Raw genomic sequence first — 12,896 nt, forward strand, 5'->3', positions numbered from 1 at the left:
GAGGAGAGTGAGAAGAGGAAATCAGAAAAGAAGTGACAGTAATCTGAACAGACTGTGATTCAAACATCTTATTTTTGTAAATTTTGTTATAACCTAGGAAGCTGAAAATACATTGCTAAGGCCCTTGACAGAGTCTTGGAAGCTTTAGAGCCTCCCCCTTCCCACGTAGGTGGGAAGGGGGAGGCTCTAAAGCTTAAGTTTCATTAATGTCACAGTAAATCATCCTCTGCTGTACTCCTTACAAATGTATAATTATTTACAAACAATATATGTATATGTCATGTATTCCTCAAAAAATACATAAAAGCAGAAAATAAATGTTGGAGATGAAAATTAAAGGTGTAAAATATTTAAATAGATGGCTATTTTGCTGACTTCATACTGGTAATCTTCATCTGGTAATATTTCAAGACATAATACACTCTTAGGGTGTTATTCACTGATATCAATAATGGAAATAAACATATTCAATTGTCCTCCTGATATTTTTTATTTTTGGTCATTTTCTTCTCAGATCTGATGAGATTATTGTCTTTTAATCCCTTAATATGTCTGATGAAGAGCTTGTATTTAGAGTATTGGAAGTGTCTGCTCAGGTATGTTCTTATTATTTGCTTGTCTTGCAGTATCATTTTATGTTTAATCCTTGATTTATTTTCAAGTGTACTCTAGTTTGGAAAGTTGGTTTAGTTAAACTGAATAATATAATTTATAAATCTACTTGAGACACATGTAACCCACCTATATTACTACATACTGAAATTAACAATTGAGGGGGTTCTGTTAAATGTTCTTTCTTCAAGAATCCTTGAGGGAGTGAATGTAGATTGACTTTGTGACTATGTGTCAAGCAAGGCCATCAATGTCAACCGAAGTATAATTATTTGCAAAGATAAATAACTTTTTTATTGGATTAATTGTCTTGTATGCTTTTGAGATTATGGATCTAGATGATTTTTCCAGAACTCTTGTAGGTAACAGATGAAGAAAAAACAGTAACTAGGCAGAATTTTGTGGTATATAAAAAGTATTTTGCCTTTATTTCTTTAATCTAGAGTTTTAAGATGATATGGATTTGAAGATACTGCTATAATAAGAGGAAAGAACAAATGTTTCCCTAAGTTCTATCAATTTCTTGAATTTTCTCAGATCATGGTTCCTAAAATTAGGCTTAGAAATTACTATCTCATTTCAAATCACAGGCCTGAAGCCACATGTACAATGATAGAGTTGACAATAACAACAAAACATAAATGGGCCAACAAACTAATAGAAGGGGACTTCCTAAACCTTATAAAGGGCATCGATGAATTATGCACAGCTAACATACTCAGCGGTGAAGAACTGTGATCTTCCCCTGTAAGATCAGGAAGAAGACAAGGAAATGTGGGCACTTTTGCCATTTCTATTCAAGACTGTATTAGAAGTTCTAGACACAATTGGGCTGGAAAAGGAAATAAAAGGCATTCATATTAGAAAAGAGGAGTAAAACTGTCTTTACTTGTGAATGACATGATCTTGCATGTAGAAAAGTCTTTAAAAGTCTACCAGAAAATTTTAGGAGCTATTAAATAAGCTCAGCAAGATTGCAGGATACAAGTTCAATATACAAAAGAACAATTGTACTTCTATACAGTAGCTTGAACACTCTTAAAGTTAGGAACACAATTCCACTTGCAATAGCAACAAAAAGAATAAACGAGAGAGTGACATCAGCAAAATGGCAGAGTAGGGAGCTCCAAGCTCCTGTACCCCCCCACAGAAACATCAGAAAAATAAGCAGAAATTGCCAGAGTCAACACTGTTAAAAGTCTGGAAAACAAAGTTTTCCAACAATCTAATGAATGCTGAATCAAGAAAAATGCAATTTAAAAGGATAGGAAACATTAAGACTCAGAATTTTAGAAGAGTGGCCAAGATGGCAGAGTAGAAGGACCCTAAGCTCACCTCCTCTAATGAACTTAACTGTAGAACAACCATTGATGAAAAAGACTGAAACCTACTATAAAAGATCTTCTACCTCTAATGACAGACATAAAGAAGGAACCACAATGAGATGGGTAGGAGGGGTGGACTCATGATATAATTAAATCTCACACTTACAAACTGGAGAATAATTATATTACAGAGGTTCTCCCACAGGAATGAAAGTTCCGAGCCTGACATTGGGCCCCCCAGCCCAGAAGTCCGGCACTGGGAAGAGGATGTCCCAGAGCATTTGGCTTTGAAGGCTGTCAGGCTTGACTGCAGGAGCTCCAAGACTGGGGGAAATAGACACTTCACTCTTAAAGGGTGCACACAAAATTTCATGTGCACTGGGACCAAGAGCAAAAGCAGTAATTTTATAGGAACTTGGGCCAGATTTACCTACAGGTCTTGGAGGATCTCTTGGCAAGGGGAGGGGGGAAGGCTGTGGCTCACCCTGGGGACGTAAACACTGGTGGTGGACATATCGGGGAGCATTCATCTGCGTGAGCTCTCCTGGATGCTGACATCTTAGGACCAAGGCCTAGGCCCACCCAATAGCCTGTAGGATCCAGTGTTGGGATGTCTCAGGCAAAATGACAAACTATGAAGGGATACAGTCCCACCCCTCAGCAGACAGGCTGCCTAAAGACTTCTTGAGTCCATCACCACGTCTAGACATGCCCCTAGATACAGCCCTGCCCACCAGAGGGCCAAGACCCAACTCCACCCACCAGGGGCAGGCAGCAGCCCTTCTTACTAGGAAGCCTGCACAAGCCTCCGTATGAGCCTTATCCAGCAGGGGGCACACACCAGAAGCAAGAAAACTACAGTCCCGTAGCCTGCAGACTGAGTGCACAAACACAGGCCAGACATTACCCTGGGATCAGCTGGCCCCTGACACTTGGGTGATGAGAGAGGAGCACACTGCTGGGATTCATAGATGTCTCCTACAGGGGGCCACTTCTACAAGGTTGAGAAATGTAACTAACCTATGACATACAAAAAATACAAATAGCAATTTAGACAAAATGAAGCAACAGAGGAATATATTTCAAATGAAGGAGCAAAATAAAATTCCAGAAGAACTAAGTGATGTGGAGATAGGCAATCTACCTTAGAAAGAGTTCAGAGTAATGATTGTAAAGGTGATCAAAGAACTTGGGAGGAGAATGGATGCACAGAGCAAGAAATTAGAAGTTTTAAACAAAGGGTTAGAAAATATAAAGAACAACCAAACAGAATTGAAGAATACAATAACAGAAATGAAAAATACACTAAGAAGGAATCAACAGTAGACTAAATAAAGCAGAAGAACGGATCAGTGAGCTGGAAGACAGAGTAGTGGAAATCATGACCATCGAACAACAACAACAACAAATAATGAAAAGAAATGAGAACAGTTTAAGAGGCCTCTAGGACAACATCAAGTGCACTTAATTCAAATTATAGGGATCCCAAAAGGAGAAAGAGAGAAAGGGCCTGAGAAAATATTTGAAGAGATAATAGCTGAAAACTTCCCTAATCTGGGAAAGGAAGCAATCACCCAAGTCCAGGAAGTGCAGAGAGTCCCATACAGGATTATCCTGCAGAGGAATGCACAAGGACACATAATCAAAATGACATAGATAGAGAGAAAATATTAAAAGCAACAAGGGAGGATTCCCTGGTGGTCCAGTGGTTAGGACTCCATGCCTCCATTGCAGGGACAAGTGTTCAATCCCTGGTTGGTGGACTAAGATCCCACATGCTGCATGGTGGGACCAAAAAAAAGAAAAAAAAAAAAAAAAGGAACAGGGGAAAAGCAACAAATAATATACAAAGTAACACCCATAAGGGTATTAGCTGATTTTTCAGGAGAAAACCTGCAGGCCAGAAGGGAGTGGCATGATATAAAGTGATGAAAGAGAAAAACCTACAACCAAGAATACTCTACCCAGCAAGGCTCTCATTCAGATTTGATGGAGAAACCAAAAGCTTTACAGTAAGTCACCTACATACAAACTAGTTCCATTCCAAGAGCAAGTTCATAAGTCCAATTTGTTTGTAAGTCCAACAAAGTTAGCCTGGGTACACAACTAACACAATCAGCTATATAGTACTGTACTGTAATAGGTTTATAATATTTGTTCATGCAAATAATACATAAAAAACAAAAAAAAACAAAGAATAAAGAAAACATTGTTAATCTTACAGTACAGTACCTTGAAAAATACAGTAGTACAGTACAACAAGCTGGCATCCAGGGGCTGGCATCAAGTGAACAGGCAAGAAGAGTTACTGACTGGAGAGGGGAGAGGAGGTGGGAGATGGTAGAGCTGAAGGATCGTCAGCAATAGGAGACAGAGGGCAAGCTGCAATTTCACTCACGCCTGATGTTGATGGCACACGTTCTGGTTCCTTGCTGGATTCAGTTCTATCTACCCTCTTGAAAAAATGATCCAGTGATGTCTGGGTAGTAGCTCTTTTTTTTCCCATCATAGATGACATGGTAGTACTGGATTGCATTCTGAACAGCTGCTGCAACCTTTGTGTACCATTCTACATTTGGGTCCTGTGCCTCAAAAACTAACAGTGCCTCCTCAAATAAAGAAAATCGCCTTGCCATTTCCTGCATCGTGAATCTCTTCAGTTCTACAGTTACTTCTTCTTCCTCTTGTTGCTCCAATCTCTCAATTATTTTCACTTTTGTTTCCATTGTTATTGCTTAGCACTTCTTAGGAGAACCAGCTACATCACTGCTGCTTTTATGTTTGCCTCTAGACATCCTAGGCTTGAAATAAGGATCCTGCACTACCGTACTCTATACAGTACTGTACAGTAAAGTAAAGAAAAACACAATCACTTGTAGAGGATGCATGCATATGACAATATACACCAGACACATGAACTAACTTACATGACTGGACATGTGAATGCATGTTTGCAACTTGAAGGTTCATATATAGGGGACTTACTGTACAGAAAAGCAAAAGCTAAAAGAACTCAACACCACCAAACCAGCTTTACAACAAATACTAAAGGAACTTCTCTAGGCAGAAAAGAAAAGGTAACAACTAGAAAAAAGAAAATTATGAAATGGAAAAGCTTACTGGTAAAGGCAAACATACAATAAAGTTAGGAAATCATCCACACACAAAGCTAGTAGGGAGGTTAAAAGACAAAAGTAGTAAGATCATCTGTATCCACAATAAGCAGTTAAGCGATACACAAAACAATTAGAGGTAAAATATGACATCAAAAACAGTAATCATGAAGGGAGGAGAGTACAAACCCAGGGTGTCTAAAATGCATTTGAAATTAAGAGACCAGCAAGTTAAAACAAGCACATATATAACTAGACTGCTGTACAAAAACCTCATGGTAACCACAAACCAAAAAACCTATGATAGATATACAAACAAAATAACACTAAAGATAGTCATCAAATCACAGGAGAAGAGAACAAAAGAAGAAAAGGGAAAAAAATCTACAAAAAAATTTAACAAAATGGCAACAGGAACAAACATATTGATAATTACCTTAAATGTAAATGGACTAAATGCTCCAATGAAAAGACATAGACTGGCTGCAGGGATACAAAATGAGGACCCATACATATGCTGCCTTTAGATCTAGAGGCACATACAGACTGAAATTGAGGGATGGAAAAAGATACTCCATGCAAATGGAAATTAAAAGAAAGCCAGAGTAGCAATACTTATATTAGACAAAATACAATTAAAAATAAAGACTGTTAGAAGAAACAAAGAAGGACATTACATAATGATCAAGGGATCAATCCAACAAGAAGATATAACAATTGTAAATATACATGCACCCAACATAGAAGCACCTCAATATATAAGGCAAGTGTTAATAGACATAAAAGGAGAAATTGACAGCAACACAATAATAGTGGGGAACTTTAACACCCCACTTACACCAATGGACAGATCATCCAGACATAAAATAAGGAAACACAGTCCTTAAAAGACACATTAGGCCAGATGGAATTAATTGATATTTATGGGACATTCCATCTGAAAGCAGCAGAACACAAATTCTTTTCAAGTGCACATGGAATATTTTCCAGAACAGATCACATAATGGGCCACAAAGTGAGCTCCAATAAATTTAAGAAAATTGAAATCATATCAAGCATCTTTTCCAACCACAATGCTATGAGATTAGAAATGAACTACAGGAAAAAAAACTGCAAAAACTACAAACACGTGGAGGTTAAACAATATGCTACTAAACAACCAATGGATCACTGAAGAAATCAGAGGAAATCAAAAATACCTAGAGACAAGTGAAAATGAAAGTACACGATCTAAAACCTATGGGATGCAGCAAAAGCAGTTCTAAGAGGGAAGTTTATAGCAATACAATTTTACCCCAGGAAACAAGAAATATCTCAAATAACCTAACATTACACCTAAAGCAACTAGAGAAAGAAGAGCAAACAAAACCTAAAGTTAGTAGAAGGAAAGAAATCATAAAGATCAGAGCAGAAATAAATGAAATAGACAAAGAAAACAAAAGCAAAGATCAATGAAACTAAAAGCTGGTTCTTTGAAAAGATAAACAAAATTGATCAAACTTTAGCCAGACTTATCAAGAAAAAAAGGGAGAGGACTCATATCAATAAAATTAGAAATGAAAAAGAAGTTACAATTTACACTACAGAAATGCAAAGGATCATAAGCGACTACTACAAACAACTGTATGCCAGTAAAATGGACAACCTGGAAGAAATGGACAAATTCTTAGGAAGCTACAATCTCCCAAGACTGAACCAGGAAGAAATAGAAAATATGAAAAGGCTAATCACAAGTACTGAAATTGAAACTGTGATTTAAAAAACTCCCAACAAACAAAAGTCCGGGACCTGATGGCTTCACAGGTGAATTCTACCAAACATTTAGAGAAGAGCTAACACCTATCCTTCTCAAACTCTTCCAAAAAATTGCAGAGGGAGGAACACTCCCAAACTCATTCTACGAGGCCACCATCACCCTAATACCAAAACCAGACAAAGACATCACACAAAAAAGAAAATTACAGGCCAATATCACTGATGAACAGAGGCACAAAAATCCTCAACAAAATACTAGCAAACTGAATACAACAACACATTAAAAGGATCTAACACCATAATCAAGTGGGATTTATCCCAGGGATGAAAGGATTCTTCAATATATGCAAATCAGTCAATGTGATACACCATATTAACAAATTGAAGAGTAAAAACCATATGATCATCTCAATGGTTGCATAAAAATCTTTTGACAAAACTTAACACCCATTTATGATAAAAACTCTCCAGAAGGTGGGCACAGAGGGAAAATATCTCAACATAATAAAGGCCATATATGACAAACCCATAGCAAACATTATTATCCATGGTGAAAAACTGAAAGCATTTCCTCTACAATCAGGAACAAGATGAGGGTACCACTCTCACCACTATTATTCAACATAGTTTTGGAAGTCCTATCCATGGCAATCAGAGAAGAAAAAGAAATAAAAGGAATCCAAATTGGCAAAGAAGAAGTAAAATTGTCACTGTTTGCAGATGACAAGATACACTACATAGTTAATTCTAAAGATGTCACCAGAAAACTACTAGAGCTTATCAATGAATTTAGTAAAGTTGCAGGATACAAAACTAATACAGAAATCTCTTGCATTCCTATACGCTAACAATGAAAGATCAGAAAGAGAATCCCATTTACCATCACATCAAAAAGAATAAAATACCTAGGAATAAACTTACCTAAGGAGACAAAAGACTCAGAAAACTAGAAAGAAATCAAGAATGACACAAACATATAGAGAGATATAGCATGTTCTTGGATTGGAAGAAACAATACTGTGAAAATGACTATACTACCCAAAGCAATCTACAGATTCAATGCAATCCCTACCAAATTACCAATGGCATTTTTCACAGAACTAGAACAAAAAATGTTACAATTTGTATGGAAACACAAAAGACCTCAAATACCAAAAACAATCTTGAGGAAAAAAAACACGGAGCTGGAGTAATCAGGCTCCCTGACTTCAGACTATACTACAAAGCTACAGCAATCAAGACAGTATGGTACTGGCACAAAAACAGAAATATAGATCAATGGAACAGGATAGAAAACCCAGAGATAAACCCAAGCACCTATGGTCACCTAATCTATGACAAAGGAGGCCAGAATATACAATGGAGCAAAGACAGCCTCTTCAGTAAGTGGTGCTGGGAAAACTGGACAGCTAGCTACATGTAAAAGAATGAAATTAGAACACTCCCTAATACCATACGCAAAAATAAACTCAAGGGACTTCCCTGGTGGTCCAGTGGTAAAGAATGCAGGGGACGTGGGTTTGATCCCTGGTCAGGGAACTAAGATCCCACATCCCGCGGGGGCAATTAAGCCTGTTCACCACAGCTACTGACCCTGCGTGTCTCAACTAGAGAGCCCATGTGCCGCAAACTACAGAGCATATGTGCTCTGGAGCCTGCACGCCACAACTAGAGAGAGAAACCCACACACCACAACTAGAGAGAATCCCACATGCCACAACTAAAGCCTACACACCACAACAAAGAGCCCACGCACTGCAATGAAAGATCCCACATGCCGCAACGAAGACTTGACACAGCCAAAATAAAAATAAATAAATAAATGAAATAAATTAAAAACCTCAAAATGGATTAAAGACCTAAATGTAAGGGCAGACACTGTAAGACTCTTAGAGGAAAACATCTGTCTTTGACATAAATCGCAGCAAGATCTTTTTTGACCCACCTCCTAGAGTAATGAAAATAAAAACAAAAATAAACAAATGGGGCCTAATTAAACTTAAAAGCTTTTGCACAACAAAGGAAACCATAAACAAGACGAAAAGACAACCCTCAGAATGGGAGAAAATATTTGCAAACGAAGAAAATGACAAACGATTAATCTGCAAAATATACAAACAGCTCATTCAGCTCAATAACAAAAAAACAAACAACCCAATTAAAAAATGGACAGAAGACCTAAATAGACATTTCTTCAAAGAAGACATACAGATGGCCAACAAACACATGAAAAGATGCTCAACATCACTAATTATCAGAGAAATGCAAATCAAGACTACAATGAGATATCACCTCACACCGGTCAGATTGGCCATCATCACAAAATCTACAAACAATAAATGCTGGAAAGGGTGTGGAGAAAAGGGAACCCTCCTACACTGTTGGTGGGAATGTAAATTGATACAGCCACTAAGGAGAACAGTATGGAGGTTCCTTAAAAAACTAAAAATAGAACTACCATGTGACCCAGTAATCCCACTGCTGGGCATATACCCAGAGAAAACCATGATTCAAAAGACACATGCACCCCAATGTTCATTGCAGCACTATTTACAATAGCCAGGACATGGAAGCTGCCTAAATGTCCATCAACAGATGAATCAATAAAGAAGATGATATATATATATATATATACACACACACACACAATGGAATATTACTCAGCCTTAAAAATAAAAGAAATTGGGTCATTTGAAGAGACGTGGATGGACCTAAAGAGTGTCATACAGAGTAAAGTAAGTCAGAAAGAGAAAAACAAATATATATCATATATATGGAATATGAAAAAATATTCTCATTCTATATGTTCCTTTTTTATTGTTTGTTTTGTTTTGTTTTTTTGCTGTACAGAAGAGTTTTAGGTGGATGTAGTCCTTCTTGTTTATATTTGCTTTTATTGCTTATGCTTTTGGGGTCATATACAAAAAAAATCATTGCCAAGAGCTTTTCCCCTATGTTTTCTTTTAGGTGTTTTAAGGTTTCAAGTCATACATTTAAGTTATTAATTCATTTTGAGTGGTGTAAGATAAGGGTACAATTTAATTGTTTTGCAAGTGATTATTCAGTTTTCTAAACCCCATTTATTATTTTTTTCCTTAAAGTAGTATTCTTGGCCCCCTAGTGAAAAATTAGTTTACCATATATGTGTGGGTTTAATTATGGGCTCTCAATTCTATACCACGTGTCTGTTTTGGCCTATGTGTCTGTTTTTGTCTATGTGTCTGTTTTTATGCCAATACAATGCTATCTTTTAATATTATTTTTTATTGAAGTAAAATTGACTTAAAATATTATATTAATTTCAGGTGTACAACACAGTGATTTCACATGCTTATGCATTAAAAAAAGGTCACCATTATAAGTCTAGTTCCCATCCATCATCATACAAAGTTATTAAAATATTAATGACTATATTTCCTATGCTATTCATTACATCCCCATGACTTATTTACATTATAAATGAACATTTGTACCTCTTAATCTCTCTAACCTAGTTCCTTTATCCTTCAGAGATATGAGGTGGTTGCCTCGTATCTCTGTCAACCACCTGTTCTCTGTATATGTTTGTTTCTGTTTTGTTATGCTTGTTCATTTGTTTTATTTTATTTTTTTAGATTCCACATATAAGTAATAACATGGTATTTGTCTTTTTCTGTCTGATTTACTTCACTTAGCATAATACTCCCTAGCTGTCATAAAAGGTGATTTTATTATTTTTATGCCTGAGTAATATTCCAGTGTGTGTGTGTGTGTGTGTGTGTGTGTGTGTGTGTGTTTGTGTGTACCATCTTCTTTATCCATTCATCTATTTATGGGCACTAAGGTTGCTTGCTTTCCTGCCTTTGCTATTATAAATAATGCTGCAATGAACATAAGTGTGCATATATCTTTTTGAGTTAGTGTTTTTTTCTTTACATAAATGCTAGATCATATGGTAATGCTATTCTAAAATTTTTGAAGAACCTCCATACTGTTTTCCCTAATGGTTGTACCAATTTACATTCCCACCAACAGTGCATGAGGGTTTACTTTTCTCCACATCCTCATCAACACTTGTTATTTGTTGTCCTTTTTTTTAAAAAATAGATTTATTTTTTTAATTTATTTTTGGCTGCATTAGGTCTTTGTTGCTGCGTGTGGTCTTTCTCTAGTTGCAGTGTGTGAGATTCTCATTGCAGTGGCTTCTCTTGTTGTGGAGCATGGGCTCTAGGCGTGTGGGTTTCAGTAGTTGTGGCATGTGGGCTCAGTAGTTGTGGCTCTTGGGCTCTAAAGCGCAGGCTCAGTAGTTGTGGGACATGGGCTTAGTTGGTCCGCAGCATGTGGGATCTTCCTGGACCAGGGATCGAACCCATGTCCCCTGCATTGGCAGGTGGATTCTTAATCACTGTGCCACCAGAGAAGTCCCTATTTGTTGTCTTTTGATGATAGCCATTCTGAAAGGTGTGAGATGATATCTCATTGTTTTTTGTTTTTGTTTTTTTAATTTAAGGGCTCCCAGTGGGTTTTTTTTTTTTTTTTTTACTTTTTATTTTATATTGGAGTATAGTTGATTAACAATGTTGTGATAGGTTCAGGTGTACAGAAAAGTGCTTCAGTTATACATATACATGTATCTATTCTTTTTCAAATTCTTTTCCCATTTAGGTTGTTACATAATACTGAGCAGAGTTCCCTGTGTTATACAGTATGTCCTTGTTGGTTATCCACTTTAAATATAACAGTGTGTACATGTCAACCGCACACTCCCTAACTATCCCTTTCCCCCACCCTTCCCCCTGGTAACCATATGTTCTTCTCTAAGTCTGTGAAACTGTTTCTGTTTTGTTCATTTGTACCATTTCTTTTTAGATTCTGCATATAAGCAATATCATACGATATTTCTCTTTCTCTGTCTGACTTACTTCACTCAGTATGACAATCTCTAGGTCCATCCACGTTGCTGCAAATGTCATTATTTTGTTCTTCTTTTTTTTTTTTTTAAATGTTTATTTATTATTTATTTATTATGTTTTATTTTTGGCTGTGTTGGGTCTTCGTTTCTGTGTGAGGGCTTTCTCCAGTTGCGGCGAGTGGGGGCCACTCTTCATCGCGGTGCGTGGGCCTGTCACTATCGCGGCCTCTCTTGTTGCGGAGCAGAGGCTCCAGACGCTCAGGCTCAGTAGTTGTGGCTCACGGGCCCAGTTGCTCCGCGGCATGTGGGATCTTCCCAGACCAGGGCTCGAACCCGTGTCCCCTGCATTGGCAGGCAGATTCTCAACCACTGCGCCACCAGGGAAGCCCTATTTTGTTCTTTTTAATGGCTGAGTAATATTTCTTGTATATATGTACCATCTTCTTTATCCATTCCTGTCAATGGACATTTAGGTTACTTCTATGTCTTGGCTATTGTAAACAGTGAACATTGGCATGCATGTATCCTTTCGGACCTTGTTTTTCTCTGGATATATACCAAGGAGTGGAATCGCAGGATCAAATGGTAGCTTTAATTTTGGTTTTGTAAGGAACCTCCATACTGTTCTTCATAGTGGCTCTACTAGTTTACATTTCCACCAACAGTGTAGGAGGTTTCCCTTCTCTCCACACCCACTCCAACATTTATTTTGTGGATTTTTTGATGACAGCCATTTTGACTGGTGTGGGGTGATATCTCATTGTAGTTTTGATTTGCATTTCTCTAATAATTAGTGATGCTGTACATCTTTTCATGTATTTGTTGGCCATCTGTATGTCTTCTTTGGAGAAATGTCTATTTAGGCCTTCTGCTCATTTTTTGATTGGGTTGTTTGTTTTGATGATATTAAGCTGTTTGTAAATTTTGGAGACTAATCCCTTGTTGGTCACATGATTTGCAAATATTTTCTCCCAAACTGTGGGTTGTGTCTTTTTGTTTTGTTTATGGTTTCTTTTGCTGTGCAAAAGCTTTTGAGTTTAATTAGGTCCCATCTGTTTATTTTTGTTTTTATTTCTATTACTCTGGGAGATGGATCAAAAAAGATATTGCTGTGATTTATGTCAGAGAGTGGAAGCCCTTCCTAGTGCCTGGGGAGGCAGGGGCTAGTGTGTGGGGAGAGAGGCTGTGATGGCAGCCCTG

Source organism: Balaenoptera ricei, chromosome 7 (assembly GCF_028023285.1).
Source record: "Balaenoptera ricei isolate mBalRic1 chromosome 7, mBalRic1.hap2, whole genome shotgun sequence".
In the NCBI taxonomy this organism is placed as follows: domain Eukaryota; kingdom Metazoa; phylum Chordata; class Mammalia; order Artiodactyla; family Balaenopteridae; genus Balaenoptera; species Balaenoptera ricei.